This window comes from Biomphalaria glabrata, chromosome 13, assembly GCF_947242115.1.
Source record: "Biomphalaria glabrata chromosome 13, xgBioGlab47.1, whole genome shotgun sequence".
Taxonomy (NCBI): Eukaryota; Metazoa; Mollusca; class Gastropoda; family Planorbidae; genus Biomphalaria; species Biomphalaria glabrata.
The window spans coordinates 155,001-174,792 of NC_074723.1; the positions used below are offsets into that span (position 1 = coordinate 155,001).

The window sequence follows — 19,792 nt, forward strand, 5'->3', positions numbered from 1 at the left end:
AAAGTGCTTGACTTTCAAACAAGGACAGACTAAACAAGGTGACAGAGATAAAGTGCTTGACTTTCAAACAAGGACAGACTAAACAAGGTGACTGAGAGATAAAGTGCTTGACTTTCAAACAAGGACAGACTAAACAAGGTGACTGAGAGATAAAGTGCTTGACTTTCAAACAAGGAGTTCCTGTTTCAAATCTATGTGAATACTGGGATTTTTAATTTTGGGACTTGGTTGGTTGTTGTGCTGGCTGTGGGCCATAGAAACAGATGATAATTACATCATCTGCCCTTCAGATTGCAGTCTGAAAAGGGAACTTACTTATTTTTTAAACGAGGTGGCAATTAATTTAAATGTCTGGCTAACTTTTATTGGCTGCCAACACAAATGGTTAGAATGATAAAGGAATGATAATGTTAAATGTGTTTAATGTTCTTGAAGTATACAGAATTAATAACATTATATCACATCTAGTCTACGTACCATGTCTTTGTTAGCTTCCACTGTACTGATTTGATTTTCCTGCAGAAGATCTGTTTCTCATAAGCACCTTTAGGAACATACAAGTCATACATGGACAGTGACCATAAAGTGATGTAGAACTGTGGCCTGGAACAAGGAAACATTCATTGGGTTTCACAAGGGAATCAATCATTCATTCTTGAATCAAGCTGGGCTGCTATGTAAGACTTACGTCAGGTCATCCCAAATTTTAGATGAAAACACTGGCTTGATGGCTTCAACCACTGGTCCCATAACCTCTTTGTAAGCATTAATGTAGCAAATGGTCTAGAATCAATGAGAGACACAAAAAAATGTTTTATGTAAAAAGAAAATGAGTAGAAAAAGACAAAAGATTGAACAATATACTAAAAGCTACCTTATGATTCTTTTTGTCCTTCAACTTTTTCAGTTCATCATATTTGACCTGTAATGAGATGTAGAGACTTGGGTTCACTCTCTTAAGTATTGCACAACAGTCATTAGTATATTAAACTTTTTTTTTAAAAACAAAAAGTGAAAGTTAAAGACTCCATGGTAAATGATGATGCAGTGTGGCTTAGCACAATGACCTTGACTTCACCAGCTGTAGCTGCATACCCATCTAGAGTAAAAAACCATAATGCTTCACCAAGACCCAATCTGTGACTTTTGATTCAAAAGGCTCAACACTTTATCAATCAACTACCCTGCCAAACTTAAAAATGGAGTACTTAAGAATAATTATAAGAACAATTTAAAGATGAAAAGAATTATTTGCTTTTCAAAGAAAAAAATTAAGAAACATATTGTTATACTAAATCTGGGCAGACAATTCAATTTGAAGCTTACATTGATAGCATGTGCATAGAGAAGTTTGGAGAGAAAGAAGGCAGCTGAATGTGGGATATGGTAGGTTGATAACAAGACATCAATGGGAGGTAATCTCTTCACAAACTCTTCTGTACTGAGTTGCATGAAGAGGAAACTTTCTTGTCACATTTTCCACTGTCACTAACAACTAAGATGGGCTGTGAGGTTGAGTGGCATGAACTGCTTGGACATGTAACAAGGGGCATAAGTTTGAATCTCAATGTACATCAGGAAATTTTTATATTGACATGTGATCGAGTTGTGTTTGCTGAGCGCCCAAATAAAAAGGAAGCACAAAACTTTCTCCCAGACACCCTCTTTTTTTTTAAATTCTTTTTACTTGGCTACAATGTCAAAATAATTACAAGTGCAGGAAAAGATTAATAAGGAAGTGTGGTCAAGAGGCTAAGTACGCTTGAACTTGGCCTGGCTACCTATGAAGGGGGCTCGAGGTTCAAAACCAGACTAAAGGCAGCATAGAAAAACCTTCTCCCAGATACCCCCATCCCCTCCCACTGGTCCACAAATGAAATTGGACCATAGCACTCTGAGCCTGCTATATAGCATGAAAGTAGCACTATATAAAAGCTATAATTTTACATAGAAAAAGAATTATATACAGACAAATGAACACATTTGATGAAGTTAATGAAAATGTGTGCCATTGCCTACCTGATCATAGAGTTTTCCAACTAGTTTTAAATGTTTCTTGACATCTTCAGCAAATACAGTGCTGTCTCTCTGCTGAGACATCAACAAGCACAAAGATAGGCAAGGTCGTGCTCTAACAATGTGTCTTTTAAGCGAGTAGAAGATTTTTTTGTGTTCCGAATTTGAGAAAAGTTGCTGCCCTGTAAAGTACACAAAATGCATGAGTATAATAAGATTGTACATTCTGCATGTTCAACGACACTATTACTTGAGATGAACTGTACCTCTTGTCTGACCAGCTCTCCACCAGCCATTGCTTCCAACTGATCATCTGTGACTTCTTCAGAGATTTCCACCCCAGCCATTTTTCGCACCACCTCTCTCAAGAGCAGTAGATCAATGCTAGAAATACAATGTATAGCATACAATGTATAGCTGTGTCAATAATTCTTTTACAAATTTACATTCAAGTGATGCTAGGGATGATGCTCCAAAAAATATTTCATTAAAACTAGTTTTTACCTTTTGCCTGCTTTAAGTTGATTGGCCACATACTGCAAGATACCTGTCAACTCTACTTGGTATTTATGACAAATAGCTCCAGCAAAGTTGGCAAGACCTGACATTGGAATGAAAACATTAAACATTAAGGTTTATTCTTGAGGTTAATATTATGAGAACACAAGTTATTGAATGTTAATTTATAATGAAAAAAACTATTAAGACAATTTAAAAATAACTAAATGTATTACTTTGGAGCCAGAGTGAGATATTCATGTTATCTGTTTTCATCCTGTCTTTCTCTGGATTAGCAATGGCTTCAATGATACAAACTTTTTCTAATGTAAGGATCATTAAGTATTATCTATTATTCATGTTTAATTGTTTGACATTTTTAAAATAGAATGTATGCATTATTTTCACCAAACAGAATAAATAAACTCATAAAATGGAAAACTAGAGATTATTCCATGTCATAATAATAAGGAAAAATATTTTAAAGAACAGTATTGTAACAACACTTTTTTCTCTGTAAAATAAATTGAAAAAAAATTAAAAAATCAGGAAATTCAATACATCTAGGGGAAAAATTTATGCAACAATTGAAAGCCCTTTTCAAACTATTGTAGTAAATGACTACAACATTAAATTACACTTGAAGAGTTAAAGAACATCCAGACCACTTTAAAGGATACATGTTAACATGTCATAAGAAATAGTTGTCAGGTACTTGAGGGAGTCAACTACTGGACCAATCAAGTTATCATACCGCTGGATCTGGTTCAAAATCTAAAGATAGTGATCACAAATTAGTAGAACATTTACTCAATCAAAAAATCTAAAAGATATTTTACAATGGATATGATGATCCTTACACAGCGACAAATAAATTGTAAGAAAAAAATATACATGCATATACTCACATATTCAAATACAATGCCAGGATTACTATGACTCAACTTGCCTAACTGTCGACCAGAGGGTTTCACCGTCTCTTTAGAAAGACGCCTACAGAAAAAAAAAAGGAGATTGTTTAAAAACATGTCTACCCTAACTTTATGATTTATGAATTTTCGAATTAAGTATCTCAATTTAATTGAGAATCCTATTTATAAACACAAACTATAGGCAGTTCATGGCAGTGTTAGGATTAAATACAAGAGAAAGCAAGGGCAATAATTGTCTAAACATCTCAGAACACAAGTTTTAGACTTACTTCATGATGTATTGGGCTCTATCCAGACAATCTGCTCTTGTACTGATAAGTATTGGATACAAGAAAAAACTCTCATTTTTCCATGTCCCATAGAGATGATATCTGAATTGTAAAAGAAAGTTGTGTTTTTTTTGCTTTCATTAAGCCTCTAAGTGGGCAACACATTTTCTAGGTAGGGCAACAAGAAAAATGTTATTGCTAAAGGGAGGCACACACAAAAATCTAAAAGATGACGCCCACTTCGATAAAAACAAGTGTCCATGATCATAAGATAATTACAGATGTAGCAACATTAGCTCTCTCACCTTATCTCATATGGATACACACTCAGGCTATAACTGTATGCAGTGTTAGCTTGGTTTAAAAAGTGTTGAAAAGTAATTTTTCATTTAATCTATTCATGATCTTTATATTTAAAAGTTTTTAATAACCCATTGTAACAGAATGTTGTACTATTCATTTCAGTTCTAAACATGGGGTCCACATTTTATGAGAGAAATTAGTGAATTATTTAAACAAAATAAGTGACTGTAACAACCAGGGCAATAACCAGTAACCCCAGAAACAGCTTTTATATATGTAATATGTTTGCATCATTCAGTTTTGAAGTGAGACTGCAATTTGTGTGGTCAGTTAACCAGGAGATTATTGCAAGCTTTATTTAAAGACCAATGTCTGAGTACCACTCATGGAATCAAATGTTCAGACAGTCTTACGTACATTAGGTTGAGTGAAGAAACATGAAGTCAATCTTAAAAAGAAATTTAAAACAAAAATCTAACATAAAATGGAAAAAAAAATCTTACAGTCTGTGATTTGTCTTGTGTTAAACGAACAGCCAAAAGAAGAAAGCAAAAGCTTCACGACACCACATCAGGTCCACATCTTTTAGTGCTCATCCCTTGATGTATATGACTCTATTACACCACTAGTAGATGACTTGCTTTCTGGTTTCCAACTCACAGGGACACAGCAGAATTACATCTCTATTTTTGAAAAAAAAAGGTATATAAGGCTAAGCATTCTGATAGCTGAATGAAACATTTTTAAGTTTCTTGGGTTAAATTTTTTCTTTACAACTAATCAAGTTTTCAGTCCAATTTCTTTTGAAATATGGACAATCTTCTGTACAATGACTCCCAAGCTGAGGCAACCTCATCCTATCTGTAGCAGTTTTGTTATTTTATGAGAGGCTCAATGGACTCAATGCTTTTAGTGGTGCAACATTTCTCCCTCAAAAGCTACGGTCTGCTGGATTTTTCAGTGCACAGACCAAAGGTTTGGAACTCACTCCCCATTGATCTCAGACAGACAACATGCTATACCACTTTTAAGAAGAACATTAAGACCTACTTGTTTAAAATTTTTTTAGATTAGTTTTTTATTGTAATTGTCGTGTTTGTGTTTGTAATGTTATTACAGCGCCTTGAGCCTACATTTTGTTTGTTAACAGTGCTTTATAAATAAATTATTATTATTACAACTCTTTTAAAGTTCTATTTATTATACACTGGTTGTATGTTTAAGCAATGGCCTTACCTCTAAGTTAGGATTACCATAAAACTCATTCAGGAACTCTATCAGACTGTCAGGGGCTAAGCTTGTAGCACATACAATTACATGCTTCTTGTTGTTAGATAGACACAGACTGTAGTCTTTACCTCAGTCAACTCTTTGTATGTGGCTAAGATTTCCTGAATCTAGAATGGCAAGAAAAGATTTATAACATTGTATTTCAATGAACCAGTTAGAAGAAATGACTTAAAATGTTTAATTTTAATTAGCATGTTTATAGTAAAGTACCCCTTTTCAGATCTTGTGATTTATGAGGACAGATGATGTTAAGGTCATTTGTTTCTTTGACCTGTGGTTAACAAGGGTGTCATGAAAACAGAAAAAAGCAACCACCACTTATGCTTTCCCCAACCTATATCTTATTTTATATATGAGTGTTTCTCCAGTACTGGTGACAAATAGGTATTGGTTCACTATAAAGTCTATAACTAAAAAAATTCGAATAAAAATGTCACTATTTTCTTTTCATTGCAATTAGAAATGGTTAATTTATAAATTGTGATATTTTGAGATTGAAAATCTAATAGTGGAATTTTAAAATTGTAGAAAATGTGTGAAAAAGTACATAAAATGGCCTATTTTGATGTAACACGGAACACCTGTGTTAGGTTGAAGTAATATTAGCTGTCTTTTTATGTAAGAAAAAAGAATTTCAAATGTCTACATCAGGTTTTTTTTTTTTATGTTACCCAGATGACTTTACCTCTTCCTAGGATTAAGAGAATATTTTTTTGGTTGGCTAAGTCTAGTCTATGCTAATGAGCCCGGCAATACTTATTCTGTTTTTGGAGCTATTTTATTTGATTCATAAGCCAAGTTGTTTTATTTTATACAACAAAAATAATAGGGTGTTTGAATTAAATTACAATTTTCTTACCCAAATTTATTTCAGACAGCCAGTTTTGGACATCAATGTTAATGATCTTATATTATATTTGTTTGTTTGTTGTTATTTTTTTATAGAAAATAAATGGGCAAATGTTTGTAGTGAGCTTGGTACATTGAATGTAGTTAAATGCCTAGATCTAGACCTACTAGATAGATTTATAGAGAGAGAATATAGAGGATTCAGCTTTTTAGGCAAGAATGGCTATCCTAACCTGTACTATTCTACAAAAGATCATCTGTATTAGAAATGTATTAAATTAATAAACAAAAAACAAAAATTTAGTTAATATTAATGCCTAAATATAGAGACTGTCTGAAATAAATTATGGTCTCCGGAATAAAACAATGTGAGTCAAATTTGTCTGCATTAAATGAAAACACATGGCCTCTTTGCCCTTAAATATAATAACAAATATAGGTTAGGGGTACAAATATAAGTAGTCATCCTTATTCTCCTTAAACTTAAACTAAAGAAGATTTTGATACTTATTTCTTTTCTAAGTCAAACCATTGTCAAATAATGAGCTGTCAAAGTCAAACTTTGAAATTTTGGCCTATAGGTGTCCGAATAGCATAAACTACTCTAGATCTAGATTATAACAGATCTATTATAATTTATTATTATATAAAATATATTACTATAGATCTAGAAAATCACAATAGTCATTATTATCATAATCATTATACTAATAATACTATGACTATCTCACACTATCTGTCTATACTATTATCTGAGTATAGTCACTATAGACTAGTTACTAGACTATACTTAATTATAATACTAAAATAGTATCTATCTCACACTATCTGAGTATCTGTCTATACTATTTGTCTGACAATACCGTCACTATAGACTAGTCACTAGACTATACTTAATTAAAATACTACTATTTTATACTATATTTTTTTCATACTAAATAAAATTATAATATAGTTAATGGACCTCATTCACCAATCGTAAACAAACAACATTTAACCACGTGATTATCTATATCTTCTATACAAAGTACATGCCATCTATAGTGGCTGTCACCTGATACATATTTTTTATTGTTTTATCAATATTATGCCGTGGCTAAATGTGTTTATTTACGATTGGTGAATGAGGTCCATTAATATTATTTATACTATATTTTTATATTATATAATTACAATAATATAAGTTATATAGTACTTATACTACTTATAGAGTCCATACTTTATTAAATTATTATAGTATTAAATTATAGTTACACTACTAACTAGTTATAGATCTAGACAATATAGTCATCTAGTCAGTAGATCTATGTTATACACATTATAAATAGTATTATACCATTTAGTCAGTTTAGTATAGATTTCTATAGATCTAGATCTATAATCTATTTAATCTAATCTATCTCTAGAGATCTATACATTATTATATTATACTAATTATAGATCTATTTTATATTAACCTTTTCACCACTAAACAGTTGTCAGAAACTATCTATCCCTAAGACAGGCTAAGAGAAGGGATATATAACTCTATATCAGATATTTTAAAAAAATCAATTTTATGACTAAATTCACAGGAAAAAAATAATTAGATCTAATAAAACATAGCAAAAATGTCAAAAACATTCCATAACTGCAGAGCTCAAAAACATTAAAATATCACGTCATATAATTTAGATTATTTTAGATTAGCTCTAGATCTAGTTGCCTTCCAATCTCCCATTTCACTAGATCTATTCTAACATATATTCAATACTGGATCTACTCATCTAGCATCAATTTTTTTATTCATTTTCACTACTAAAAAAAATTGGTCTCAAATTTGTCAAATGTTAATGAGACAAATTCAACAAATTTATACAAATTGCTACCCAAATTGCTACTAGAAACTCTATATTAGTCTAGTTAACTCTAGTAACTAGATCTAGTTCTAGATTTTTTCTAGATCTAGATATAGACTCTAGACTCTACTGTCTCTACTGGAAATCTAGATCTACTATGATGATCTAGATTCTAGTTTGTCTAGTTTACTCGTCTCTAGATCTAGTATAGTCTAGATCTTGAATCTTCATCTAAATCTAGTCTATCTCTATAGTCTATTATTTATTTATTATATAGTAATAGAGATGTACTTATTATAGACCTCTATACTCTATAGTTCTATAGGAGTCTAGTAGTCTAGTCAGAGTCAGACTAGAGTAACTTACATCTATCGAACACCTTCGTTTTAAGGTACTTATCGAACACCCCATTGTATTTTTTAAAATTCACCTTTATTTCGATGATTATAAAGAAACTAGTCCATTCTTATTGTGCATCGTCCATTTCTTTATAGTTAAGTTATAATTAGTTTCATTTTCACCCGAGGATCATTTTTTTACTTATATTCAAAGTGCATTGGTAATATTGGTATAAAAATTTCACATTTTTTTAACTCTTGGGAAGAGTGGAGTGAGTCTCGGGTTAAGGGTATTTTTTAATGCTAATGATGCTTCAGCTCAAAAAAACTATATAATACGCTTCTAATTAGGCTGAGAAATATTTACAACTATTTATTTGAAAGTGTCCTTTGTTACCTAAACATGAAAATTGAGGTTTAAAAAGGGGGTGTTCGATAATAGCAGTTTTTATATAAGCAATCTCAGCTTCGTAAGATATCGAACGCCATTTTAATGTTAAAAATAAACATCAAAGGGATATAACCCAAAGAAGACAAAATATTTAAATTATATATTTTTTAATTGTTATTTTTTTAAATAATGTAATGCAAAGTACAGATATAAATTAATCATATGTTACAATTTGTATCAGTTATTTGTGGTTTACCGTAAATGTGCTATATTTTTTTAAGTAAATAGATTTACATCGATATATGCACTAATTGTACCCATTTTAAAAGCTTGATTTTATGACACATATATTATAGCTAGATGCTAATAGTATCAATGCCCCACGGCGGGGAGGAACACAGTGGAATGTATTCAGTTGTTGTTTCTTTTTCAGATGCCCCATTCTATTAACTTCTGAATTTGCCCCATTCTATTAACTTCTGAATTTGCCCCATTCTATTAACTTCTGAATTATGTGTTATAAACCAATACCTAGCGCATGTGCTTGATGTGAAGAGATATTAATAAAACGAAAGGGCAAAGGGGGAGGTATATAATGCAGATATGGTATTTTGAAATAAAATTGTCTTGGGCAGGTAAAAAAAAAAGGTCGGGGGTGGGGGGGTGGGGGAGAGAAACAGTCAAGACACTGTATCCAGAGATCATCAATAATTGATCGACCATTAGAATGTGACGTCAGCCTCAAATACATAGAGTCAGTTGTGCTTCTCGATCTAGACGTGTGGCGCCGGGTCTATAAAATTATTTATATATATATATATATATATATATATATATATATATATATATATATATATATATATATATTAATGCGCTACAAAGACACTCCTTTGAAACATCACAAATACACAAAAATAATAACAATAACGCATTTAACCACTCTCTTATTCTGCCTACACCCCCTTACCCGCGCTTCCACTCTCCAACATTCACACTTTTTCAGTGCAAAGTAACAACGTAAATTTCAAGACTCAATCCAAACGCAGCCACCAGACTAACACACAACAAAAAAAAATGGTCAGTGATAGCGTAACACACAGGTGTAAACCAGGCCATCAACACAGCCCCAAAACATTGTTCAAGTTGTAGTAAGAACAATGTTGAGGGGAAAGGGGGAGGAGCCATCAGTCGAGTACCTACGGTCACAAACACTAGGCATGATAGATACGTAGTATATATAGTTATGTTGTTTGTGTGTGTGTGTGACAAATACTAAGCGTGCTCTAAAATACGTTGTTTTTTTTTTTTTTTGGTCAATCAGGTGGTTTAGGGAGGGCGGATTTATCTACATCTATAGGTAACACAGCTTGCAAGCTACCATCGCTTTTCAGCACCCCCCCCCTCCCCGCCCAGATCGAAAAATATCTAGCACTGACTTTTAGGCTGTTACATACACTGAGCGTGCTAGATCGGCGGCTAGTTACGTAGGGCCGCGTACCGTATGTTTTGTTTTTAGGTCAACCAAGTAAACTGTTGTGTCCTGCAATGACTTGGGGAGGGCGGGATTATCTATTGGCTACCAAAGCTTATTAGGCTCTCCCTCAAATAAATAATATCTGGATTTAATTTATTAATGGCCTTATGTCTCAAAATAGCTTAGACCTAAATAAGTACTACGGTAATGCGTTACTGGGCTTAGCACCGTCAGTTTCTAAGAAGAGCTGATCAGTGATAGATTCCTTCGATGTGGACCATTTGAAAATGACAAAAAATCTGTCTTTCTTGACATGGCGTAAAAAGAAAATGATATAAATAAAAAAAATATAGATTATAACACTTTTGAAACACCATACTTTTCACAAAATTTTAGGATTATAACACTTTTAAAACACCATACTTCTCGTGTGTTCGATAAGTTCTTCATATGTTCGATAAGATAAGATAAAGCTAAAAAAGTGTTCGATAATTTAAGCTTTTGAAATCATCAACCTGACCCATTTTAACATCAAATATAAGTTTAACTATGAGTAGTAATAGAATAAAACATGTCTACTTTTTAAGAAAAATGGATGAGGAGTTCACAGATACAATCAGTATTTTTTTAGGTCTAATTTTTACGGAGATACACAAATTAGAACATAAAAAATGTCGGTGAATGAGCTTAACTTGTGACTTAAGTCACTTAAGTGTCTTAAGAAGTTAAGTCTACTACTAGAATTACTTACCCCAATCATTATTTATATCCATATTCTACAGCTGAAACATTAATATTCCCATTAGAATCTTATTCTATTAAAGCCTACACATAAGCCTAAATATGTTTCATTTTGAAGGCTAGCAAAGAAAAACGTAATTTTCAAAAAATCCATTCCAACATGCTGCAGAATGCAGATATTTGAGATAATCATAAGCACCTAAAAATAGCTTCACTATCGCTCTTCTAGGTCAGAGTTAGTAAAGGTATAGACGTCTAAATAGTTATTTAAAAACTAGCAGTGCGTGCGTAAACGAAACAACCCAAAATCGGCGACTCTAATCGGCGCCTTCGACATATCGGTCACGCTCTAGTTGTCTACCTACAGTGAAGTCCAGAAGGGCGTCGGCGCCGTAGGCGCCATTATCCCATTGGTGGTTAGAAAGGCTTTTATCTAACTACCAGGCCTGGACGTAGGGCTCTTCACCTCTGTCCTGTCTGAGGCAGGGGCGTAGCTAGGAATTTTTCATCGATTGGGGGCCCGGGGGCTTGGCCTCTTTGGGGGCCCCTGCAGTTGCTTAATATTAAACTTTCAATGTAAAAAAACACTAATTTGGGGGACCCCCTCAAGTAGGGACCCGGGGGGATTTTGAAATGCTACCCCCTCCTACCCCCACTTTAGCTACGCCACTGGTCTGAGGGCTCCCAACGGTAGACGGCCATATCAATTGACTGGGCCAGACCGGACCGTGACGTGTACACAGCGCACCGTCCCCGTTCCTGGGCCCCACTCGTTACAAGTGGCCGAGAACAGTGCTAACTTGGGGAGCTTGTCTCATATTCCTATACTGTAACCGCCACTGTTCCGTGCAAGGACCGCCACTCCAGCTAACGGGACACTGATGACGGCCCCCTTGTGGAACGGCGTGACGGACTTTTGGACTGGGTTCCGGGCGTTTTTTTCCATCCCAACCCCGAGTGAGAGAAAAAAACAAACAAAAGCTCACCCAGGGAAGCCCGGCCGGGCCTGGTTCGCTACACGTACTTAGACTGTCTAGTTTCCATCACTAGACGTTTCCACCGGAGGGCCACGCTGAGGCGACGGGTAGCTGGAATTTCCTCCGGCTAGTTGACTACCAGTAGCGGCGTATCCCGGCCACTCTAGTAGTCAAATGGTTAAATATTGACTCTATAGCTGTCATGTTTGTGTTTCAGACGTCAATAAGATAAACTTCTTGCGGAAGTAATCTTTTTTGTAATTCATATTTATAATTTTAAGTTCTCACTTTCTGGTCTTCGCTTTAAATGCTCTAAATTTTAAATGATCTCGAATTATGTAATTTGAGATCGATCTAAATAAGAAGGAATACTAATAAAACAAATATTGATCAATAGTCTAGGCCAGGCCCTAGACTATGCTGACATAGTTTGAACGTAGAATTTGTGTACGCTATTAACTTACCCACATTTTAACATGTTCAGATGATTCGTTTAAAAAGGATTTTTCATTGAAAAAATCATTGTGATAGATAAATAGATAAACTTAGATACAGGAATTTAAGTTTGTAATGAACATATTGGTTTTCAGAATACGCACATAGATTTTTTTGAGTGATCTTGCTCCTCGTCAGCAATGCAAATTACCTGGAACAAAAAGGTCTTTCAGAAGTACTGGATACACTATCTGGACAAGAATCATCATCATCATCACTCCTTTGAGTTCCTCATGGAACATAGGGCCTCGACAAAAACACGCCACTCTCCACGGTCTCTTGCTAGCTTTTTGATGGTGTCCCAGCTCTTCCCGGTCTTCTCTGCTTCTTCAAGTACACTGTGTCGCCATGTTCTTTTTGGTCTTCCTCTGCGTCTTGTTCCCTGGGGGTTCCACTCTAAGGCCTGCCTAACTCTGTTGCTGGTATCTTTTCTAAGGGTGTGACCAATCCATCTCCACTTCCTCTCTAAGATCTGCACTTCTATATTTTTCTGTCCACTCATCTCCCACAGTTTGGTGTTTTCTACTTTGTCATACCAGTGTATTTTTAGGATATTTCTCAGGCATCTGTTGATGAAGGTCTGTATTTTTTTTGTTGTGGCTTCAGTTGTTCTCCATGTTTCAGAACCATACAGTAGGACAGCCTTGACATTAGAGTTAAAGATTCTTAATTTAGTCTTGTTTGAGATGTAAGGAGATTTCCAGGTTGGTTTTAGCTGTGTAAATGTCTGACATGCTAGATTTATACGGCGTTTAATGTCTTCATCTGTTCCACCTGATATACTGACTACACTCCCAAGGTATATAAAATTTTCTACTTGGTCTATTGTCTGAGAATCCAAAACTATGTCTCCACTTTGTTTATTGTTTACTTTAAGTACTTTAGTTTTTTTGGTGGTTTATTTTGAGGCCTACTCTTTTTTCCTACTTCGCTTAAAGCTGTGACCTTTTCTTGCATATCCTGTAGTCTGTGTGATAATAGGGCTATGTCATCAGCGAATTCCAGATCTTCCAGCTTTTGTGTGAGAGTCCATTGGATTCCTTTCCCTGCGTTAGAGTAGGCTTCTTTTGTGACCCAATCCAGTACTAGAAGGAACAGGAGTGGTGAAAGAAGACATCCCTGTTTGACTCCTGTTGTGACTGGAAATTACTCTGACAGCTTGCCACAGTGGGTTACTTGGCAGGTGAAACCATCATAAGGGTTCTTGATTATGGTTATTATTTTATTGGGGATCCCATAATGTCTCATTACAGTCCAGATAGATTCTCTGTCGACACTATCAAAAGCTTTACACTATCTGGACAAGAATAGGAACATAAAAAAGGCAAAATATGAAAATACTTTTAAAAAGCTTTTCTAGGGTATGGGGAAGAACTCCACATTCGCAACTATAAATTTCAATATTGTAAAAGGAAATTTTCCCTTTCAGACCTTGCGATCTATGGGGCAGATGATGTTAAGGTCATCTGTTTCTATGGCCAACTTTTAACGAGCAGGGTGTCATGTGGCCAGCACAACGACCAACCGCCTTTACTTTCCCAAATTTAGTCAGGTCACCATTAGATTTGGGTGGACCGAAATTCAAAATCCCAGTCTTCACAAAGCCGAGCGCTTAACCAATATGCCACCACGCCCCCCTCCCCAGTACAAATTTGTTATTGATTCATGTATTTTCTTCGCCAAAGAATAATTGTGCTAAAGTTTCAACTTGATCCAAGAATGGGAATGGGAGAAATGTGTTCAAACTTTTTACCAGACAGACAAGATTTGGTATACGCTTTGTAAAAAAACAGGTCTATTGTGTAAGTGATGTGGTTTTTTTTTTAAAGTTTCGGACACTTCTTTCGAAATGAAGATCATTCATTCCAGGCCAAACCTCATGCGTGACGTCGGGGGATGACGTCATTGACGACGAGCATTGAAGTGCATATCGCTCGAACAGGCGGCCACCAGGGGCGTAGCTAGGAATTTTTCATCGTTGGGGGGCCCAGGGCTTGACCTCTTTTGAGGCCTCCGCATTTTGCGTAATATTTTTTTTTTTTATATAAAAAAACACACTAATTTGGGTGCCCTCCCAATGGGGGGGGGGTCCGTGGGGATTTTCAAATACTCCCCCTCCCCTTCCCCAATGGACCTCATTCACCAATCGTAAACAAACAACATTTAGTCACGTGATCTTATTGATAAAACAACGGAAAAAACTGTCACGTGACAACCATCATGAATTAAACATGAGATCGTAAATTATATAGAAGAGATAGAGCGACACGTGCTAAATGTTGTTTGTTTACGATTGGTGAATGAGGTCTATTGTTTTTACAAAGCTTATATCAACTCTGTCTGTCTGGTCAAAAAGTTTGTAGTTTTTTTTTTTTTAAAAAGTATTCATATATTAATTTTTAAGCGATGGGAATTTCAAGTCACTGTCCACTGAAAGAAAACCTAGATAAAAGTCAGCGCTATTGTGTCTCTAGTGCAGTGTTTCCCAAACTTTTTCCTTAAAGGAACACTTCGCACGTTCTGAGTATTTAGCGAAACTTTTCGCTTATTTTGTTTTGACTTGGTGGCCTTAATATGGATTGTGTATGTGTGTGTGTTTATATTGTTACGATCTACTCTATCAGGCCTTTTGCAAACACTGCCAACAACACAACACATCTAAAACAACTTGACTACAAAAGCTTCAATAAACAAAGTGGCGGTTTAATGACAAATTACATCAACAACAGCCAATAAACACAATTGGCTACACTAATTGAAATGCTTTTCTTCACAACAGAACTGCCTAACTAATCCCTACAAGTCTCTCTAGCTCGCACAGCTACATCTTCGAGGACTCTCAAGGTACTGCGCAGTTTTTCTCTTGCTGTCCTGGACTCAACTGTCCTTTCTTTACACACCGAGTCTCTCCCCGTAAAGACTATCTGTCACATGACCTCAGCACAGGTCACACTTCCGTGCACTAGCAGTACTGTCCCCTTATTCAACAGCCCTAGACCTGTGTGATTGGCTAAAGTCTCATGTATCAGTAGGCCGCACACACATTAACCCTTTCAGTCCGCCACTGAAGTTACTACAATATGGTGACGGTGGAAAGAGTTTAGCGGATGCTCCTAATTAACATGCGTAACTAGATTAACACAAGTATTTGATTAGGACGTAATTATATTTTTGAGAAACGTCTGTAATTCATAATATAAAATAAGAAGTATTTTTATAGCAACCCAGTTCATTATAGTAGAAGTAAACAAGAGATTGTTACATAAGACTTAATACTTTGGTCCTTTATTATAAGATAATTGAGTATGATATTTTTTTTAAAAATATGTCTGGCTACTGCCGGCTAGATTAGGGTCACTATATACATGCAATCCCTAGGAGCACAGAAAGAAGGACAAAGCCTTAAAAAGGAGGACAATGAAAATAAAACTTTATAGTTTTGGAACTTAGTTAATGAAACGTGTCATTCAATCTTAAATTGCAAAACAACTAATAGGTAGCCTACCCATTTCAGACCTTGCTATTGATAGGGAGGTGTAGATGATGTTAAAGCTCATCTATTTCAATGGCCGACTGTTTCAACGAGGGTTTTATATGACCAATACAACGGTATACCGCCTTTACCTTCCCCAACTAATGTTAGGCACCCATTAGAGTTGGGTGGACTCAGCAGGGGCGTCCTAAGAATCCACGTAGAATGCAATTTTTCTGTTCTCTAAATGATTTGTGTAGCTTTGGTCACACAAATGATTATCATTTACATCCATCTCCCATTCAATTCATCATTAGTGAGTGAGTTTATGTGATTAAAGTAGAAGATGTAAAGCAGTTGTTCCCAAATTTTTTTTTTGTCTCGTAGACCCCTTGCCATGTTTTCTGGTTTTCGGTAGACCCCCTGCTTAACTTGCAAATTTTTATAAATTCAAAAACATTTTTAAAAATCAACAAATTTCTAAATGTAGTAAGTGGAAGAGTGAAAAGTAATTTAAAACTACATGTTAAGTTATCAATAAACTATCTTTTTTATTGATAAAATTCAAATTTAAACCAATTAAAATAGCAATAAATATGTATTGCTGGAATCATCAAACACACTTGGAATTTTTATTTTTTTTCAGGTTTATCATCCGTTGCTATGAATATTATGATTTATATAGGAATTAGTTGTTCTATGAAGTAGTCCTTCAAATATTATTACATAAATTGCAGTATTAGCCTAGGCGCCCGAGTACTATGTGTATGGGTGTATTTACTATTTTGTTATCGGTTTTAATGAGATACTTGTATATGTGAATCTCCATTGGGGAGTGTTGATATAGTCGTCTTTCACATTCAAGCAATCTAGAATGGTCAACCTATGTACCATCTCTTTCACATGTATATGTACTAACCGCTATCAGAATCATACTCTTTATCCAGTGTGTTGTTGCATTCATCCACACAAAGCCATTTGTCTACACATCCGCATCTTTACACACACTTTAAGGACCAGCACCCAAATTGCTCTTTCTTTTTAAAAGATGAAACGAAGTTTAAATAAATAAAAACATTTGTAATACATGAAATGTCATTATATGTTTGGAGAAAATATCTAGCAACATTTAAGAAGGCCCTTTGTTTGGGTATGACATTCGACAAATATAATAAACTAGTCGACCGGCTGCATAGCATACGCCGCTATTTTGCAGGGCCGGTCTTAGGCCACTGCAACCTATATGACCGAAGGATCCGCACTTTAATGGAACCCGCGCTAATTCAAGGTGTATAAATTATTAAATTAAACCATTTTATAACTTAAAACAGATATCCCGCTCACTCCTGTCGATTTACCATGAGCTCCTGGAAATCTCCCGAAATTGCAAAATATACGAAAAAGTCCTTAAAATATACGGAAATACATTGAAAAAAAAAAGTCATTTTGGGGTGTCATTCAATATGGAAAACGTCAATCCTACGCGCTATTAATAACAACGGCATTATGCATTAGTCATAATTGTGTAATCAGGTAAAAATAGCTTCTCGCGCCTCAAACTATTGAAGAATTACTTGAGGTCAACAATTCTCAAAGATAGATTGAAACATTTGGTAATTCTTGCTATTGAACGGGATCTTTGTGGGAAACAGAATTATTATGATATACTGTATGACTTTGCTACACGCAAGGCTCGTAAAGTAATTCTGTACGTAGTAAAGAATGAATAAAATGCATAGACGAATTTATTTTCTAATACAAACTCTTAAATTTGACTTATTAACCGCTTCCCTACCCACACTTGGCTCCGCGAAATCCGTTTCGAATAGGGCCCCAAAATGCATAAGTCCGGCCCTGCTATTTAGTGTTTGTAAAATGTTTTACATGTTTCGGATGTTCCTTCAGAGCTGACGATAGTTTACTTCCTAGTCCAAACCTCCCACATGGGATGGGAGCGGGCAGGGTTTGACAGTCCAGCGCGCAGCCATCCGTAGCGAGCTGTGAAAACGTGTTCTCTCCCCCCCCCCTCTTGTTTTTTTTTCGCGGGGTGACTATCCGCAGAAATAAGAGAGTGATCTTTCCTTTACTTCTTGTTTGACCTTTTTAATGGAAGAAGAGAATTATATATATATATATATAGATAATACAATAGATCTATAATTTTCATATGGGGAAAGTTCTATTTTAGAGTTCAAACCAAGTTTCTTTTATTTTTTTTTAACAGAGTATGACGTGGATAAATCAAAAGAGACTCGATCGGATAGGCAATTATCTAATTGTGAACAAGAAGAGGCACTAAAAATAGCATGTGTTAAATGAAAAGGGCTTTTGTTTGACTTATTGTTATAAAACTTTTTTTGCTGTTGGTGTACTTGGTGAAGGTCTTGGCTACCACACTGACAGCGTGCTTGGCCAACTCACCAGGAAGGAGGAGACGGGCCGCAGTCTGGATCTCAGAGATGTGATGTGTTTGTTGCGGTGCGCCAAAGAGGTCATTGAGTTCATGAGGAGATATAATTTTTTATTACTTCATTCTTACGGTGGCTGTTTAGCTTTGTCACGGCCTAGTCCATAGCTATATGACAGTCACTGGTACAGCTATATAGATCTAAAAGCATTAGGATAACTAAGTCGAGAAAAAAGTAAAATTTTCATTTACTCTCTGTCCCAATAAGTAAATAGATCGTGTGTCCGACTGATTCTAACAAACTGGTCAGTGTAAGGCTAGCCTAGAACTTTAGTAGGCTACGTGTAGACGGTCATAACAAGACGACCACGCGATAGTGTTTGTTGCTAGTAGTCATTGCAGGCGACACACACTGACATGATTAGTCAAGCATGTAGATCTCTTCTTAACAGATTTTAATCTAAGGGAGCACAAATAAATGTATATAAATACTAAATACATTTTTTTTATTGTGCAACAATGCTAGTAACACACATCTTTGCATAGATATGTGGTGTTGTGCCGAAACATATATAATTAATCTATGTCTACACCTACAATCATTTAGATATCATTACATTATAAGAACTAACTCTAGGGGGAAAAAGACATTTTCATCCTTACCCCTCCCTGCCGAAATAGTAAATAGACTGCGAGTCCGACTGATGTTAAAACCTGGTCAGATATAGATCTACGTAGGCTAAGCATTCTCACGTTGGCTTGAGCATGTTTTTTTTTTTATTAAGTGGGACATTTTTTAAATGGTTAATTTAATTTTATTAATTTATGACTATATAGGCCTGCTATATTCAGTGAGGTCTTGTCTTCAGTTGTTTGCCTTTATCTGTGCCAATGGAAAATCTGTTACCAAAATGTGAAACACAAACATATATATATGCAATAAACAATATATCACATTTATTATTGCGCAGTGTGAGCTATGAAACTACGGATGGCTGCCTGGTCGTGGGATATTGTCTAGTGATATGTGGTCTCGAAAAACCCGGGTTCAAACCTTTCCTGGCATCCCGTGGGAGTTTTGTTAATCCTTAATATAAAAATTAGGGAAGGTAAGATTTTTAACTGGGACCATGAATCACCTTCTTTTATGCGAGGACCGGAGGCCAAGCCAGGACACTCCATATTTCTATTATATTCAATAAGTTATGTAGTCATGAATGCATCAATTGAAGTCTCTATACAGTATCCTGTTCACCAAGGCTAACTAGCCCTTTCAACCTGAAGCTTACTAGTTTGTGTGATCTATAATAATATTATCGAAGAGTCGACTTCTGTGTCATCTCCTTCAAGTTGAATATAAATAGATATAAAAATATTTATACTTAAAATGACCAGAATAAAATAAATATTGATACTTTAAATTAACAGTACTCATTGCTCTATACGTTTAGTATCACACCCATAATTGAGCCACACATGAATTAGACTGGTTGTCAAAGGCT

At 35.2% G+C, this 19,792-nt stretch overlaps 1 pseudogene; it reads right to left on the reverse strand.

Annotated features, from left to right (window-relative positions):
- The window catches only part of LOC129922268 (THO complex subunit 2-like), a 7,349-nt pseudogene extending 3,174 nt beyond the window's left edge, over positions 1 to 4,175 (reverse strand).
- Positions 4,176 to 19,792: the final 15,617 nt, after the last annotated feature.